At 46.3% G+C, this 15,002-nt stretch overlaps 10 non-coding genes across 10 annotated transcripts; all 10 read right to left on the bottom strand.

Annotated features, from left to right (window-relative positions):
* Positions 1–215: 215 nt before the first annotated feature.
* LOC142269000 (U2 spliceosomal RNA) lies at positions 216–406 on the bottom strand. Its single transcript, XR_012734564.1, has one exon. It is a non-coding gene; the product is annotated as a U2 spliceosomal RNA (small nuclear RNA).
* A 1,387-nt stretch (positions 407–1,793) lies between these two features.
* LOC142268999 (U2 spliceosomal RNA) lies at positions 1,794–1,984 on the bottom strand. The gene has a single exon (XR_012734563.1). It is a non-coding gene; the product is annotated as a U2 spliceosomal RNA (small nuclear RNA).
* A 1,387-nt stretch (positions 1,985–3,371) lies between these two features.
* Positions 3,372–3,562, bottom strand: LOC142268998 (U2 spliceosomal RNA). Its single transcript, XR_012734562.1, has one exon. It is a non-coding gene; the product is annotated as a U2 spliceosomal RNA (small nuclear RNA).
* Positions 3,563–4,949: 1,387 nt separating this feature from the next.
* Positions 4,950–5,140, bottom strand: LOC142268997 (U2 spliceosomal RNA). The gene has a single exon (XR_012734561.1). It is a non-coding gene; the product is annotated as a U2 spliceosomal RNA (small nuclear RNA).
* A 1,387-nt stretch (positions 5,141–6,527) lies between these two features.
* LOC142268996 (U2 spliceosomal RNA) lies at positions 6,528–6,718 on the bottom strand. Its single transcript, XR_012734560.1, has one exon. It is a non-coding gene; the product is annotated as a U2 spliceosomal RNA (small nuclear RNA).
* Positions 6,719–8,105: 1,387 nt separating this feature from the next.
* LOC142268995 (U2 spliceosomal RNA) lies at positions 8,106–8,296 on the bottom strand. Its single transcript, XR_012734559.1, has one exon. It is a non-coding gene; the product is annotated as a U2 spliceosomal RNA (small nuclear RNA).
* A 1,387-nt stretch (positions 8,297–9,683) lies between these two features.
* Positions 9,684–9,874, bottom strand: LOC142268993 (U2 spliceosomal RNA). The gene has a single exon (XR_012734558.1). It is a non-coding gene; the product is annotated as a U2 spliceosomal RNA (small nuclear RNA).
* Positions 9,875–11,261: 1,387 nt separating this feature from the next.
* LOC142268991 (U2 spliceosomal RNA) lies at positions 11,262–11,452 on the bottom strand. The gene has a single exon (XR_012734556.1). It is a non-coding gene; the product is annotated as a U2 spliceosomal RNA (small nuclear RNA).
* Positions 11,453–12,839: 1,387 nt separating this feature from the next.
* On the bottom strand, positions 12,840–13,030 carry LOC142268990 (U2 spliceosomal RNA). The gene has a single exon (XR_012734555.1). It is a non-coding gene; the product is annotated as a U2 spliceosomal RNA (small nuclear RNA).
* A 1,387-nt stretch (positions 13,031–14,417) lies between these two features.
* Positions 14,418–14,608, bottom strand: LOC142268989 (U2 spliceosomal RNA). Its single transcript, XR_012734554.1, has one exon. It is a non-coding gene; the product is annotated as a U2 spliceosomal RNA (small nuclear RNA).
* Between the last annotated feature and the right edge of the window lie 394 nt (positions 14,609–15,002).

Below are 15,002 nucleotides of genomic sequence, written 5' to 3'. Positions count from 1 at the left end.
ATAGCCGAGTTGGTCAGGTTGAGTGGTGATGAGTTTGCTATTTGGATGAATAAAGAAAGTCAAAAGTGTGAAAGATAAAAAACAAAAGGAGGAAGTGTGAAAAGTGAATGGGCCAAATTGAGGTGCATATGAAGACGTATGCTTTCTTCCAATTCATTAAATCGGGCTAATATGAATCAGGTGAATTGAGTTCTGCTTTTGGAAACTGGGTTAAGAAGGGGTGCACCGTTCCTGGAGGTACTGCAATACCAGGTCAATGCGTGGAGTGGACAGAGCAAGCTCTTTTTCCATCTCCCTGTTCTAAAAATCCATTTAATATATGGTCCCCAGATAGGGGACGTATCAGATATTAAACTGATAAGAACAGATACTACACTTGATCTTAGCCAAAAGGCCGAGAAGCGATAACCAGAATTGGTTTGGGCCTCGAGTGGCACCCTGGCCTATGCCGGACACATCTTAGGGAGAGAGAGCGAGAGGGAGACAAACCCACGCCTACACAAGACATTTTGTCACCCAAGCCAACCCTTGAAAAGGCTGCTTTGCAGAGCCAAAACAAGAAGAATGGTGCGTTTTGCAGCCGCCGCCCACTGCAATGAATCTGAATAACTCCTCCTTTAGGGCGCAAGCAACTCCCCTCCCCCTTGCAGTCTTTCCAATTCACGATACAAAAAGACGGACAGGACAGGTTGCCTGACTTTCCGTCACTGCCACCCTTTGCCATCCTTACCCGTAGAAAGCCCTTTCATCATCCCCAAACCCTAATCTTTTCCCTTTCCTTCCCAGCCCCCAAACCCTGCCCTCTGTACCTTTCTCACCACCCGCTTCCCTTCTCCTGTCATCCCCCTACCACCCGGGAAAAAAAGAGATTGCCCCCTCCTTCCACTAGCCCACCCTCCCACCCAAAGAACAACTTCTTCTGCGCAGCTTGTTTTCTAGGCAGCAGCGCTATTGTGATGTCATCGGGGGGCATTGTGACAAGCCGCCAGTGTTCCGTCTCTTCATGTTGTGCACAGTTCAAACGGAAAATACATCAACAGGCAGACTACAGAAAAGCTTACTATCAAAGGTTAGAGGGGGGCTTTCTCAGAGGGCTTTTTACAGTTTTTCTATTCCCAATTAGCCGTTTAAGTGTACTTATTGAAAGTAGTAATTCTTTCATAGGCCGCCCTTTCTTAGTATTTGACGTTCCTTATATTGCGGTATGAGGCTTCGCAGTAGGTTGCAAACATTCATCACCCATGACTGTCCCCAATTGAGCTCAGAAGCTCAATGTCTGTCATGACCTCTCTTTTAGAATGTCCAAGAGCAAGCAAACTATTCCTCCAGGAGAGGGCGCCAACAGACTACTAAAGAGATCATCATTACTCAAAGAAAACCCCAAAAACCAATGCATGATAGGAATAAACAGGTAACTTTCTTTGGAGTGGAAGCGGAGAGATCGCACCAGATGCCAATTCTAGATGTTATCACACCTGTGGTCACTGCAGCAGCAGGTGAATCCACTTTGTCCAAAAGGGATCTATTCCATTCAATTGCAAATGATCTAGATAAGACAGAGAACTGCAGCACGGGGACATAGCCGAGTTGGTCAGGTTGAGTGGTGATGAGTTTGCTATTTGGATGAATAAAGAAAGTCAAAAGTGTGAAAGATAAAAAACAAAAGGAGGAAGTGTGAAAAGTGAATGGGCCAAATTGAGGTGCATATGAAGACGTATGCTTTCTTCCAATTCATTAAATCGGGCTAATATGAATCAGGTGAATTGAGTTCTGCTTTTGGAAACTGGGTTAAGAAGGGGTGCACCGTTCCTGGAGGTACTGCAATACCAGGTCAATGCGTGGAGTGGACAGAGCAAGCTCTTTTTCCATCTCCCTGTTCTAAAAATCCATTTAATATATGGTCCCCAGATAGGGGACGTATCAGATATTAAACTGATAAGAACAGATACTACACTTGATCTTAGCCAAAAGGCCGAGAAGCGATAACCAGAATTGGTTTGGGCCTCGAGTGGCACCCTGGCCTATGCCGGACACATCTTAGGGAGAGAGAGCGAGAGGGAGACAAACCCACGCCTACACAAGACATTTTGTCACCCAAGCCAACCCTTGAAAAGGCTGCTTTGCAGAGCCAAAACAAGAAGAATGGTGCGTTTTGCAGCCGCCGCCCACTGCAATGAATCTGAATAACTCCTCCTTTAGGGCGCAAGCAACTCCCCTCCCCCTTGCAGTCTTTCCAATTCACGATACAAAAAGACGGACAGGACAGGTTGCCTGACTTTCCGTCACTGCCACCCTTTGCCATCCTTACCCGTAGAAAGCCCTTTCATCATCCCCAAACCCTAATCTTTTCCCTTTCCTTCCCAGCCCCCAAACCCTGCCCTCTGTACCTTTCTCACCACCCGCTTCCCTTCTCCTGTCATCCCCCTACCACCCGGGAAAAAAAGAGATTGCCCCCTCCTTCCACTAGCCCACCCTCCCACCCAAAGAACAACTTCTTCTGCGCAGCTTGTTTTCTAGGCAGCAGCGCTATTGTGATGTCATCGGGGGGCATTGTGACAAGCCGCCAGTGTTCCGTCTCTTCATGTTGTGCACAGTTCAAACGGAAAATACATCAACAGGCAGACTACAGAAAAGCTTACTATCAAAGGTTAGAGGGGGGCTTTCTCAGAGGGCTTTTTACAGTTTTTCTATTCCCAATTAGCCGTTTAAGTGTACTTATTGAAAGTAGTAATTCTTTCATAGGCCGCCCTTTCTTAGTATTTGACGTTCCTTATATTGCGGTATGAGGCTTCGCAGTAGGTTGCAAACATTCATCACCCATGACTGTCCCCAATTGAGCTCAGAAGCTCAATGTCTATCATGACCTCTCTTTTAGAATGTCCAAGAGCAAGCAAACTATTCCTCCAGGAGAGGGCGCCAACAGACTACTAAAGAGATCATCATTACTCAAAGAAAACCCCAAAAACCAATGCATGATAGGAATAAACAGGTAACTTTCTTTGGAGTGGAAGCGGAGAGATCGCACCAGATGCCAATTCTAGATGTTATCACACCTGTGGTCACTGCAGCAGCAGGTGAATCCACTTTGTCCAAAAGGGATCTATTCCATTCAATTGCAAATGATCTAGATAAGACAGAGAACTGCAGCACGGGGACATAGCCGAGTTGGTCAGGTTGAGTGGTGATGAGTTTGCTATTTGGATGAATAAAGAAAGTCAAAAGTGTGAAAGATAAAAAACAAAAGGAGGAAGTGTGAAAAGTGAATGGGCCAAATTGAGGTGCATATGAAGACGTATGCTTTCTTCCAATTCATTAAATCGGGCTAATATGAATCAGGTGAATTGAGTTCTGCTTTTGGAAACTGGGTTAAGAAGGGGTGCACCGTTCCTGGAGGTACTGCAATACCAGGTCAATGCGTGGAGTGGACAGAGCAAGCTCTTTTTCCATCTCCCTGTTCTAAAAATCCATTTAATATATGGTCCCCAGATAGGGGACGTATCAGATATTAAACTGATAAGAACAGATACTACACTTGATCTTAGCCAAAAGGCCGAGAAGCGATAACCAGAATTGGTTTGGGCCTCGAGTGGCACCCTGGCCTATGCCGGACACATCTTAGGGAGAGAGAGCGAGAGGGAGACAAACCCACGCCTACACAAGACATTTTGTCACCCAAGCCAACCCTTGAAAAGGCTGCTTTGCAGAGCCAAAACAAGAAGAATGGTGCGTTTTGCAGCCGCCGCCCACTGCAATGAATCTGAATAACTCCTCCTTTAGGGCGCAAGCAACTCCCCTCCCCCTTGCAGTCTTTCCAATTCACGATACAAAAAGACGGACAGGACAGGTTGCCTGACTTTCCGTCACTGCCACCCTTTGCCATCCTTACCCGTAGAAAGCCCTTTCATCATCCCCAAACCCTAATCTTTTCCCTTTCCTTCCCAGCCCCCAAACCCTGCCCTCTGTACCTTTCTCACCACCCGCTTCCCTTCTCCTGTCATCCCCCTACCACCCGGGAAAAAAAGAGATTGCCCCCTCCTTCCACTAGCCCACCCTCCCACCCAAAGAACAACTTCTTCTGCGCAGCTTGTTTTCTAGGCAGCAGCGCTATTGTGATGTCATCGGGGGGCATTGTGACAAGCCGCCAGTGTTCCGTCTCTTCATGTTGTGCACAGTTCAAACGGAAAATACATCAACAGGCAGACTACAGAAAAGCTTACTATCAAAGGTTAGAGGGGGGCTTTCTCAGAGGGCTTTTTACAGTTTTTCTATTCCCAATTAGCCGTTTAAGTGTACTTATTGAAAGTAGTAATTCTTTCATAGGCCGCCCTTTCTTAGTATTTGACGTTCCTTATATTGCGGTATGAGGCTTCGCAGTAGGTTGCAAACATTCATCACCCATGACTGTCCCCAATTGAGCTCAGAAGCTCAATGTCTATCATGACCTCTCTTTTAGAATGTCCAAGAGCAAGCAAACTATTCCTCCAGGAGAGGGCGCCAACAGACTACTAAAGAGATCATCATTACTCAAAGAAAACCCCAAAAACCAATGCATGATAGGAATAAACAGGTAACTTTCTTTGGAGTGGAAGCGGAGAGATCGCACCAGATGCCAATTCTAGATGTTATCACACCTGTGGTCACTGCAGCAGCAGGTGAATCCACTTTGTCCAAAAGGGATCTATTCCATTCAATTGCAAATGATCTAGATAAGACAGAGAACTGCAGCACGGGGACATAGCCGAGTTGGTCAGGTTGAGTGGTGATGAGTTTGCTATTTGGATGAATAAAGAAAGTCAAAAGTGTGAAAGATAAAAAACAAAAGGAGGAAGTGTGAAAAGTGAATGGGCCAAATTGAGGTGCATATGAAGACGTATGCTTTCTTCCAATTCATTAAATCGGGCTAATATGAATCAGGTGAATTGAGTTCTGCTTTTGGAAACTGGGTTAAGAAGGGGTGCACCGTTCCTGGAGGTACTGCAATACCAGGTCAATGCGTGGAGTGGACAGAGCAAGCTCTTTTTCCATCTCCCTGTTCTAAAAATCCATTTAATATATGGTCCCCAGATAGGGGACGTATCAGATATTAAACTGATAAGAACAGATACTACACTTGATCTTAGCCAAAAGGCCGAGAAGCGATAACCAGAATTGGTTTGGGCCTCGAGTGGCACCCTGGCCTATGCCGGACACATCTTAGGGAGAGAGAGCGAGAGGGAGACAAACCCACGCCTACACAAGACATTTTGTCACCCAAGCCAACCCTTGAAAAGGCTGCTTTGCAGAGCCAAAACAAGAAGAATGGTGCGTTTTGCAGCCGCCGCCCACTGCAATGAATCTGAATAACTCCTCCTTTAGGGCGCAAGCAACTCCCCTCCCCCTTGCAGTCTTTCCAATTCACGATACAAAAAGACGGACAGGACAGGTTGCCTGACTTTCCGTCACTGCCACCCTTTGCCATCCTTACCCGTAGAAAGCCCTTTCATCATCCCCAAACCCTAATCTTTTCCCTTTCCTTCCCAGCCCCCAAACCCTGCCCTCTGTACCTTTCTCACCACCCGCTTCCCTTCTCCTGTCATCCCCCTACCACCCGGGAAAAAAAGAGATTGCCCCCTCCTTCCACTAGCCCACCCTCCCACCCAAAGAACAACTTCTTCTGCGCAGCTTGTTTTCTAGGCAGCAGCGCTATTGTGATGTCATCGGGGGGCATTGTGACAAGCCGCCAGTGTTCCGTCTCTTCATGTTGTGCACAGTTCAAACGGAAAATACATCAACAGGCAGACTACAGAAAAGCTTACTATCAAAGGTTAGAGGGGGGCTTTCTCAGAGGGCTTTTTACAGTTTTTCTATTCCCAATTAGCCGTTTAAGTGTACTTATTGAAAGTAGTAATTCTTTCATAGGCCGCCCTTTCTTAGTATTTGACGTTCCTTATATTGCGGTATGAGGCTTCGCAGTAGGTTGCAAACATTCATCACCCATGACTGTCCCCAATTGAGCTCAGAAGCTCAATGTCTATCATGACCTCTCTTTTAGAATGTCCAAGAGCAAGCAAACTATTCCTCCAGGAGAGGGCGCCAACAGACTACTAAAGAGATCATCATTACTCAAAGAAAACCCCAAAAACCAATGCATGATAGGAATAAACAGGTAACTTTCTTTGGAGTGGAAGCGGAGAGATCGCACCAGATGCCAATTCTAGATGTTATCACACCTGTGGTCACTGCAGCAGCAGGTGAATCCACTTTGTCCAAAAGGGATCTATTCCATTCAATTGCAAATGATCTAGATAAGACAGAGAACTGCAGCACGGGGACATAGCCGAGTTGGTCAGGTTGAGTGGTGATGAGTTTGCTATTTGGATGAATAAAGAAAGTCAAAAGTGTGAAAGATAAAAAACAAAAGGAGGAAGTGTGAAAAGTGAATGGGCCAAATTGAGGTGCATATGAAGACGTATGCTTTCTTCCAATTCATTAAATCGGGCTAATATGAATCAGGTGAATTGAGTTCTGCTTTTGGAAACTGGGTTAAGAAGGGGTGCACCGTTCCTGGAGGTACTGCAATACCAGGTCAATGCGTGGAGTGGACAGAGCAAGCTCTTTTTCCATCTCCCTGTTCTAAAAATCCATTTAATATATGGTCCCCAGATAGGGGACGTATCAGATATTAAACTGATAAGAACAGATACTACACTTGATCTTAGCCAAAAGGCCGAGAAGCGATAACCAGAATTGGTTTGGGCCTCGAGTGGCACCCTGGCCTATGCCGGACACATCTTAGGGAGAGAGAGCGAGAGGGAGACAAACCCACGCCTACACAAGACATTTTGTCACCCAAGCCAACCCTTGAAAAGGCTGCTTTGCAGAGCCAAAACAAGAAGAATGGTGCGTTTTGCAGCCGCCGCCCACTGCAATGAATCTGAATAACTCCTCCTTTAGGGCGCAAGCAACTCCCCTCCCCCTTGCAGTCTTTCCAATTCACGATACAAAAAGACGGACAGGACAGGTTGCCTGACTTTCCGTCACTGCCACCCTTTGCCATCCTTACCCGTAGAAAGCCCTTTCATCATCCCCAAACCCTAATCTTTTCCCTTTCCTTCCCAGCCCCCAAACCCTGCCCTCTGTACCTTTCTCACCACCCGCTTCCCTTCTCCTGTCATCCCCCTACCACCCGGGAAAAAAAGAGATTGCACCCTCCTTCCACTAGCCCACCCTCCCACCCAAAGAACAACTTCTTCTGCGCAGCTTGTTTTCTAGGCAGCAGCGCTATTGTGATGTCATCGGGGGGCATTGTGACAAGCCGCCAGTGTTCCGTCTCTTCATGTTGTGCACAGTTCAAACGGAAAATACATCAACAGGCAGACTACAGAAAAGCTTACTATCAAAGGTTAGAGGGGGGCTTTCTCAGAGGGCTTTTTACAGTTTTTCTAGTCCCAATTAGCCGTTTAAGTGTACTTATTGAAAGTAGTAATTCTTTCATAGGCCGCCCTTTCTTAGTATTTGACGTTCCTTATATTGCGGTATGAGGCTTCGCAGTAGGTTGCAAACATTCATCACCCATGACTGTCCCCAATTGAGCTCAGAAGCTCAATGTCTATCATGACCTCTCTTTTAGAATGTCCAAGAGCAAGCAAACTATTCCTCCAGGAGAGGGCGCCAACAGACTACTAAAGAGATCATCATTACTCAAAGAAAACCCCAAAAACCAATGCATGATAGGAATAAACAGGTAACTTTCTTTGGAGTGGAAGCGGAGAGATCGCACCAGATGCCAATTCTAGATGTTATCACACCTGTGGTCACTGCAGCAGCAGGTGAATCCACTTTGTCCAAAAGGGATCTATTCCATTCAATTGCAAATGATCTAGATAAGACAGAGAACTGCAGCACGGGGACATAGCCGAGTTGGTCAGGTTGAGTGGTGATGAGTTTGCTATTTGGATGAATAAAGAAAGTCAAAAGTGTGAAAGATAAAAAACAAAAGGAGGAAGTGTGAAAAGTGAATGGGCCAAATTGAGGTGCATATGAAGACATATGCTTTCTTCCAATTCATTAAATCGGGCTAATATGAATCAGGTGAATTGAGTTCTGCTTTTGGAAACTGGGTTAAGAAGGGGTGCACCGTTCCTGGAGGTACTGCAATACCAGGTCAATGCGTGGAGTGGACAGAGCAAGCTCTTTTTCCATCTCCCTGTTCTAAAAATCCATTTAATATATGGTCCCCAGATAGGGGACGTATCAGATATTAAACTGATAAGAACAGATACTACACTTGATCTTAGCCAAAAGGCCGAGAAGCGATAACCAGAATTGGTTTGGGCCTCGAGTGGCACCCTGGCCTATGCCGGACACATCTTAGGGAGAGAGAGCGAGAGGGAGACAAACCCACGCCTACACAAGACATTTTGTCACCCAAGCCAACCCTTGAAAAGGCTGCTTTGCAGAGCCAAAACAAGAAGAATGGTGCGTTTTGCAGCCGCCGCCCACTGCAATGAATCTGAATAACTCCTCCTTTAGGGCGCAAGCAACTCCCCTCCCCCTTGCAGTCTTTCCAATTCACGATACAAAAAGACGGACAGGACAGGTTGCCTGACTTTCCGTCACTGCCACCCTTTGCCATCCTTACCCGTAGAAAGCCCTTTCATCATCCCCAAACCCTAATCTTTTCCCTTTCCTTCCCAGCCCCCAAACCCTGCCCTCTGTACCTTTCTCACCACCCGCTTCCCTTCTCCTGTCATCCCCCTACCACCCGGGAAAAAAAGAGATTGCCCCCTCCTTCCACTAGCCCACCCTCCCACCCAAAGAACAACTTCTTCTGCGCAGCTTGTTTTCTAGGCAGCAGCGCTATTGTGATGTCATCGGGGGGCATTGTGACAAGCCGCCAGTGTTCCGTCTCTTCATGTTGTGCACAGTTCAAACGGAAAATACATCAACAGGCAGACTACAGAAAAGCTTACTATCAAAGGTTAGAGGGGGGCTTTCTCAGAGGGCTTTTTACAGTTTTTCTATTCCCAATTAGCCGTTTAAGTGTACTTATTGAAAGTAGTAATTCTTTCATAGGCCGCCCTTTCTTAGTATTTGACGTTCCTTATATTGCGGTATGAGGCTTCGCAGTAGGTTGCAAACATTCATCACCCATGACTGTCCCCAATTGAGCTCAGAAGCTCAATGTCTATCATGACCTCTCTTTTAGAATGTCCAAGAGCAAGCAAACTATTCCTCCAGGAGAGGGCGCCAACAGACTACTAAAGAGATCATCATTACTCAAAGAAAACCCCAAAAACCAATGCATGATAGGAATAAACAGGTAACTTTCTTTGGAGTGGAAGCGGAGAGATCGCACCAGATGCCAATTCTAGATGTTATCACACCTGTGGTCACTGCAGCAGCAGGTGAATCCACTTTGTCCAAAAGGGATCTATTCCATTCAATTGCAAATGATCTAGATAAGACAGAGAACTGCAGCACGGGGACATAGCCGAGTTGGTCAGGTTGAGTGGTGATGAGTTTGCTATTTGGATGAATAAAGAAAGTCAAAAGTGTGAAAGATAAAAAACAAAAGGAGGAAGTGTGAAAAGTGAATGGGCCAAATTGAGGTGCATATGAAGACGTATGCTTTCTTCCAATTCATTAAATCGGGCTAATATGAATCAGGTGAATTGAGTTCTGCTTTTGGAAACTGGGTTAAGAAGGGGTGCACCGTTCCTGGAGGTACTGCAATACCAGGTCAATGCGTGGAGTGGACAGAGCAAGCTCTTTTTCCATCTCCCTGTTCTAAAAATCCATTTAATATATGGTCCCCAGATAGGGGACGTATCAGATATTAAACTGATAAGAACAGATACTACACTTGATCTTAGCCAAAAGGCCGAGAAGCGATAACCAGAATTGGTTTGGGCCTCGAGTGGCACCCTGGCCTATGCCGGACACATCTTAGGGAGAGAGAGCGAGAGGGAGACAAACCCACGCCTACACAAGACATTTTGTCACCCAAGCCAACCCTTGAAAAGGCTGCTTTGCAGAGCCAAAACAAGAAGAATGGTGCGTTTTGCAGCCGCCGCCCACTGCAATGAATCTGAATAACTCCTCCTTTAGGGCGCAAGCAACTCCCCTCCCCCTTGCAGTCTTTCCAATTCACGATACAAAAAGACGGACAGGACAGGTTGCCTGACTTTCCGTCACTGCCACCCTTTGCCATCCTTACCCGTAGAAAGCCCTTTCATCATCCCCAAACCCTAATCTTTTCCCTTTCCTTCCCAGCCCCCAAACCCTGCCCTCTGTACCTTTCTCACCACCCGCTTCCCTTCTCCTGTCATCCCCCTACCACCCGGGAAAAAAAGAGATTGCCCCCTCCTTCCACTAGCCCACCCTCCCACCCAAAGAACAACTTCTTCTGCGCAGCTTGTTTTCTAGGCAGCAGCGCTATTGTGATGTCATCGGGGGGCATTGTGACAAGCCGCCAGTGTTCCGTCTCTTCATGTTGTGCACAGTTCAAACGGAAAATACATCAACAGGCAGACTACAGAAAAGCTTACTATCAAAGGTTAGAGGGGGGCTTTCTCAGAGGGCTTTTTACAGTTTTTCTATTCCCAATTAGCCGTTTAAGTGTACTTATTGAAAGTAGTAATTCTTTCATAGGCCGCCCTTTCTTAGTATTTGACGTTCCTTATATTGCGGTATGAGGCTTCGCAGTAGGTTGCAAACATTCATCACCCATGACTGTCCCCAATTGAGCTCAGAAGCTCAATGTCTATCATGACCTCTCTTTTAGAATGTCCAAGAGCAAGCAAACTATTCCTCCAGGAGAGGGCGCCAACAGACTACTAAAGAGATCATCATTACTCAAAGAAAACCCCAAAAACCAATGCATGATAGGAATAAACAGGTAACTTTCTTTGGAGTGGAAGCGGAGAGATCGCACCAGATGCCAATTCTAGATGTTATCACACCTGTGGTCACTGCAGCAGCAGGTGAATCCACTTTGTCCAAAAGGGATCTATTCCATTCAATTGCAAATGATCTAGATAAGACAGAGAACTGCAGCACGGGGACATAGCCGAGTTGGTCAGGTTGAGTGGTGATGAGTTTGCTATTTGGATGAATAAAGAAAGTCAAAAGTGTGAAAGATAAAAAACAAAAGGAGGAAGTGTGAAAAGTGAATGGGCCAAATTGAGGTGCATATGAAGACGTATGCTTTCTTCCAATTCATTAAATCGGGCTAATATGAATCAGGTGAATTGAGTTCTGCTTTTGGAAACTGGGTTAAGAAGGGGTGCACCGTTCCTGGAGGTACTGCAATACCAGGTCAATGCGTGGAGTGGACAGAGCAAGCTCTTTTTCCATCTCCCTGTTCTAAAAATCCATTTAATATATGGTCCCCAGATAGGGGACGTATCAGATATTAAACTGATAAGAACAGATACTACACTTGATCTTAGCCAAAAGGCCGAGAAGCGATAACCAGAATTGGTTTGGGCCTCGAGTGGCACCCTGGCCTATGCCGGACACATCTTAGGGAGAGAGAGCGAGAGGGAGACAAACCCACGCCTACACAAGACATTTTGTCACCCAAGCCAACCCTTGAAAAGGCTGCTTTGCAGAGCCAAAACAAGAAGAATGGTGCGTTTTGCAGCCGCCGCCCACTGCAATGAATCTGAATAACTCCTCCTTTAGGGCGCAAGCAACTCCCCTCCCCCTTGCAGTCTTTCCAATTCACGATACAAAAAGACGGACAGGACAGGTTGCCTGACTTTCCGTCACTGCCACCCTTTGCCATCCTTACCCGTAGAAAGCCCTTTCATCATCCCCAAACCCTAATCTTTTCCCTTTCCTTCCCAGCCCCCAAACCCTGCCCTCTGTACCTTTCTCACCACCCGCTTCCCTTCTCCTGTCATCCCCCTACCACCCGGGAAAAAAAGAGATTGCCCCCTCCTTCCACTAGCCCACCCTCCCACCCAAAGAACAACTTCTTCTGCGCAGCTTGTTTTCTAGGCAGCAGCGCTATTGTGATGTCATCGGGGGGCATTGTGACAAGCCGCCAGTGTTCCGTCTCTTCATGTTGTGCACAGTTCAAACGGAAAATACATCAACAGGCAGACTACAGAAAAGCTTACTATCAAAGGTTAGAGGGGGGCTTTCTCAGAGGGCTTTTTACAGTTTTTCTATTCCCAATTAGCCGTTTAAGTGTACTTATTGAAAGTAGTAATTCTTTCATAGGCCGCCCTTTCTTAGTATTTGACGTTCCTTATATTGCGGTATGAGGCTTCGCAGTAGGTTGCAAACATTCATCACCCATGACTGTCCCCAATTGAGCTCAGAAGCTCAATGTCTATCATGACCTCTCTTTTAGAATGTCCAAGAGCAAGCAAACTATTCCTCCAGGAGAGGGCGCCAACAGACTACTAAAGAGATCATCATTACTCAAAGAAAACCCCAAAAACCAATGCATGATAGGAATAAACAGGTAACTTTCTTTGGAGTGGAAGCGGAGAGATCGCACCAGATGCCAATTCTAGATGTTATCACACCTGTGGTCACTGCAGCAGCAGGTGAATCCACTTTGTCCAAAAGGGATCTATTCCATTCAATTGCAAATGATCTAGATAAGACAGAGAACTGCAGCACGGGGACATAGCCGAGTTGGTCAGGTTGAGTGGTGATGAGTTTGCTATTTGGATGAATAAAGAAAGTCAAAAGTGTGAAAGATAAAAAACAAAAGGAGGAAGTGTGAAAAGTGAATGGGCCAAATTGAGGTGCATATGAAGACGTATGCTTTCTTCCAATTCATTAAATCGGGCTAATATGAATCAGGTGAATTGAGTTCTGCTTTTGGAAACTGGGTTAAGAAGGGGTGCACCGTTCCTGGAGGTACTGCAATACCAGGTCAATGCGTGGAGTGGACAGAGCAAGCTCTTTTTCCATCTCCCTGTTCTAAAAATCCATTTAATATATGGTCCCCAGATAGGGGACGTATCAGATATTAAACTGATAAGAACAGATACTACACTTGATCTTAGCCAAAAGGCCGAGAAGCGATAACCAGAATTGGTTTGGGCCTCGAGTGGCACCCTGGCCTATGCCGGACACATCTTAGGGAGAGAGAGCGAGAGGGAGACAAACCCACGCCTACACAAGACATTTTGTCACCCAAGCCAACCCTTGAAAAGGCTGCTTTGCAGAGCCAAAACAAGAAGAATGGTGCGTTTTGCAGCCGCCGCCCACTGCAATGAATCTGAATAACTCCTCCTTTAGGGCGCAAGCAACTCCCCTCCCCCTTGCAGTCTTTCCAATTCACGATACAAAAAGACGGACAGGACAGGTTGCCTGACTTTCCGTCACTGCCACCCTTTGCCATCCTTACCCGTAGAAAGCCCTTTCATCATCCCCAAACCCTAATCTTTTCCCTTTCCTTCCCAGCCCCCAAACCCTGCCCTCTGTACCTTTCTCACCACCCGCTTCCCTTCTCCTGTCATCCCCCTACCACCCGGGAAAAAAAGAGATTGCCCCCTCCTTCCACTAGCCCACCCTCCCACCCAAAGAACAACTTCTTCTGCGCAGCTTGTTTTCTAGGCAGCAGCGCTATTGTGATGTCATCGGGGGGCATTGTGACAAGCCGCCAGTGTTCCGTCTCTTCATGTTGTGCACAGTTCAAACGGAAAATACATCAACAGGCAGACTACAGAAAAGCTTACTATCAAAGGTTAGAGGGGGGCTTTCTCAGAGGGCTTTTTACAGTTTTTCTATTCCCAATTAGCCGTTTAAGTGTACTTATTGAAAGTAGTAATTCTTTCATAGGCCGCCCTTTCTTAGTATTTGACGTTCCTTATATTGCGGTATGAGGCTTCGCAGTAGGTTGCAAACATTCATCACCCATGACTGTCCCCAATTGAGCTCAGAAGCTCAATGTCTATCATGACCTCTCTTTTAGAATGTCCAAGAGCAAGCAAACTATTCCTCCAGGAGAGGGCGCCAACAGACTACTAAAGAGATCATCATTACTCAAAGAAAACCCCAAAAACCAATGCATGATAGGAATAAACAGGTAACTTTCTTTGGAGTGGAAGCGGAGAGATCGCACCAGATGCCAATTCTAGATGTTATCACACCTGTGGTCACTGCAGCAGCAGGTGAATCCACTTTGTCCAAAAGGGATCTATTCCATTCAATTGCAAATGATCTAGATAAGACAGAGAACTGCAGCACGGGGACATAGCCGAGTTGGTCAGGTTGAGTGGTGATGAGTTTGCTATTTGGATGAATAAAGAAAGTCAAAAGTGTGAAAGATAAAAAACAAAAGGAGGAAGTGTGAAAAGTGAATGGGCCAAATTGAGGTGCATATGAAGACGTATGCTTTCTTCCAATTCATTAAATCGGGCTAATATGAATCAGGTGAATTGAGTTCTGCTTTTGGAAACTGGGTTAAGAAGGGGTGCACCGTTCCTGGAGGTACTGCAATACCAGGTCAATGCGTGGAGTGGACAGAGCAAGCTCTTTTTCCATCTCCCTGTTCTAAAAATCCATTTAATATATGGTCCCCAGATAGGGGACGTATCAGATATTAAACTGATAAGAACAGATACTACACTTGATCTTAGCCAAAAGGCCGAGAAGCGATAACCAGAATTGGTTTGGGCCTCGAGTGGCACCCTGGCCTATGCCGGACACATCTTAGGGAGAGAGAGCGAGAGGGAGACAAACCCACGCCTACACAAGACATTTTGTCACCCAAGCCAACCCTTGAAAAGGCTGCTTTGCAGAGCCAAAACAAGAAGAATGGTGCGTTTTGCAGCCGCCGCCCACTGCAATGAATCTGAATAACTCCTCCTTTAGGGCGCAAGCAACTCCCCTCCCCCTTGCAGTCTTTCCAATTCACGATACAAAAAGACGGACAGGACAGGTTGCCTGACTTTCCGTCACTGCCACCCTTTGCCATCCTTACCCGTAGAAAGCCCTTTCATCATCCCCAAACCCTAATCTTTTCCCTTTCCTTCCCAGCCCCCAAACCCTGC

This window comes from Anomaloglossus baeobatrachus, unplaced genomic scaffold (genome assembly GCF_048569485.1).
Source record: "Anomaloglossus baeobatrachus isolate aAnoBae1 unplaced genomic scaffold, aAnoBae1.hap1 Scaffold_3124, whole genome shotgun sequence".
In the NCBI taxonomy this organism is placed as follows: Eukaryota; Metazoa; Chordata; class Amphibia; order Anura; family Aromobatidae; genus Anomaloglossus; species Anomaloglossus baeobatrachus.
This window is presented reverse-complemented; position numbering and strand designations above follow the sequence as displayed.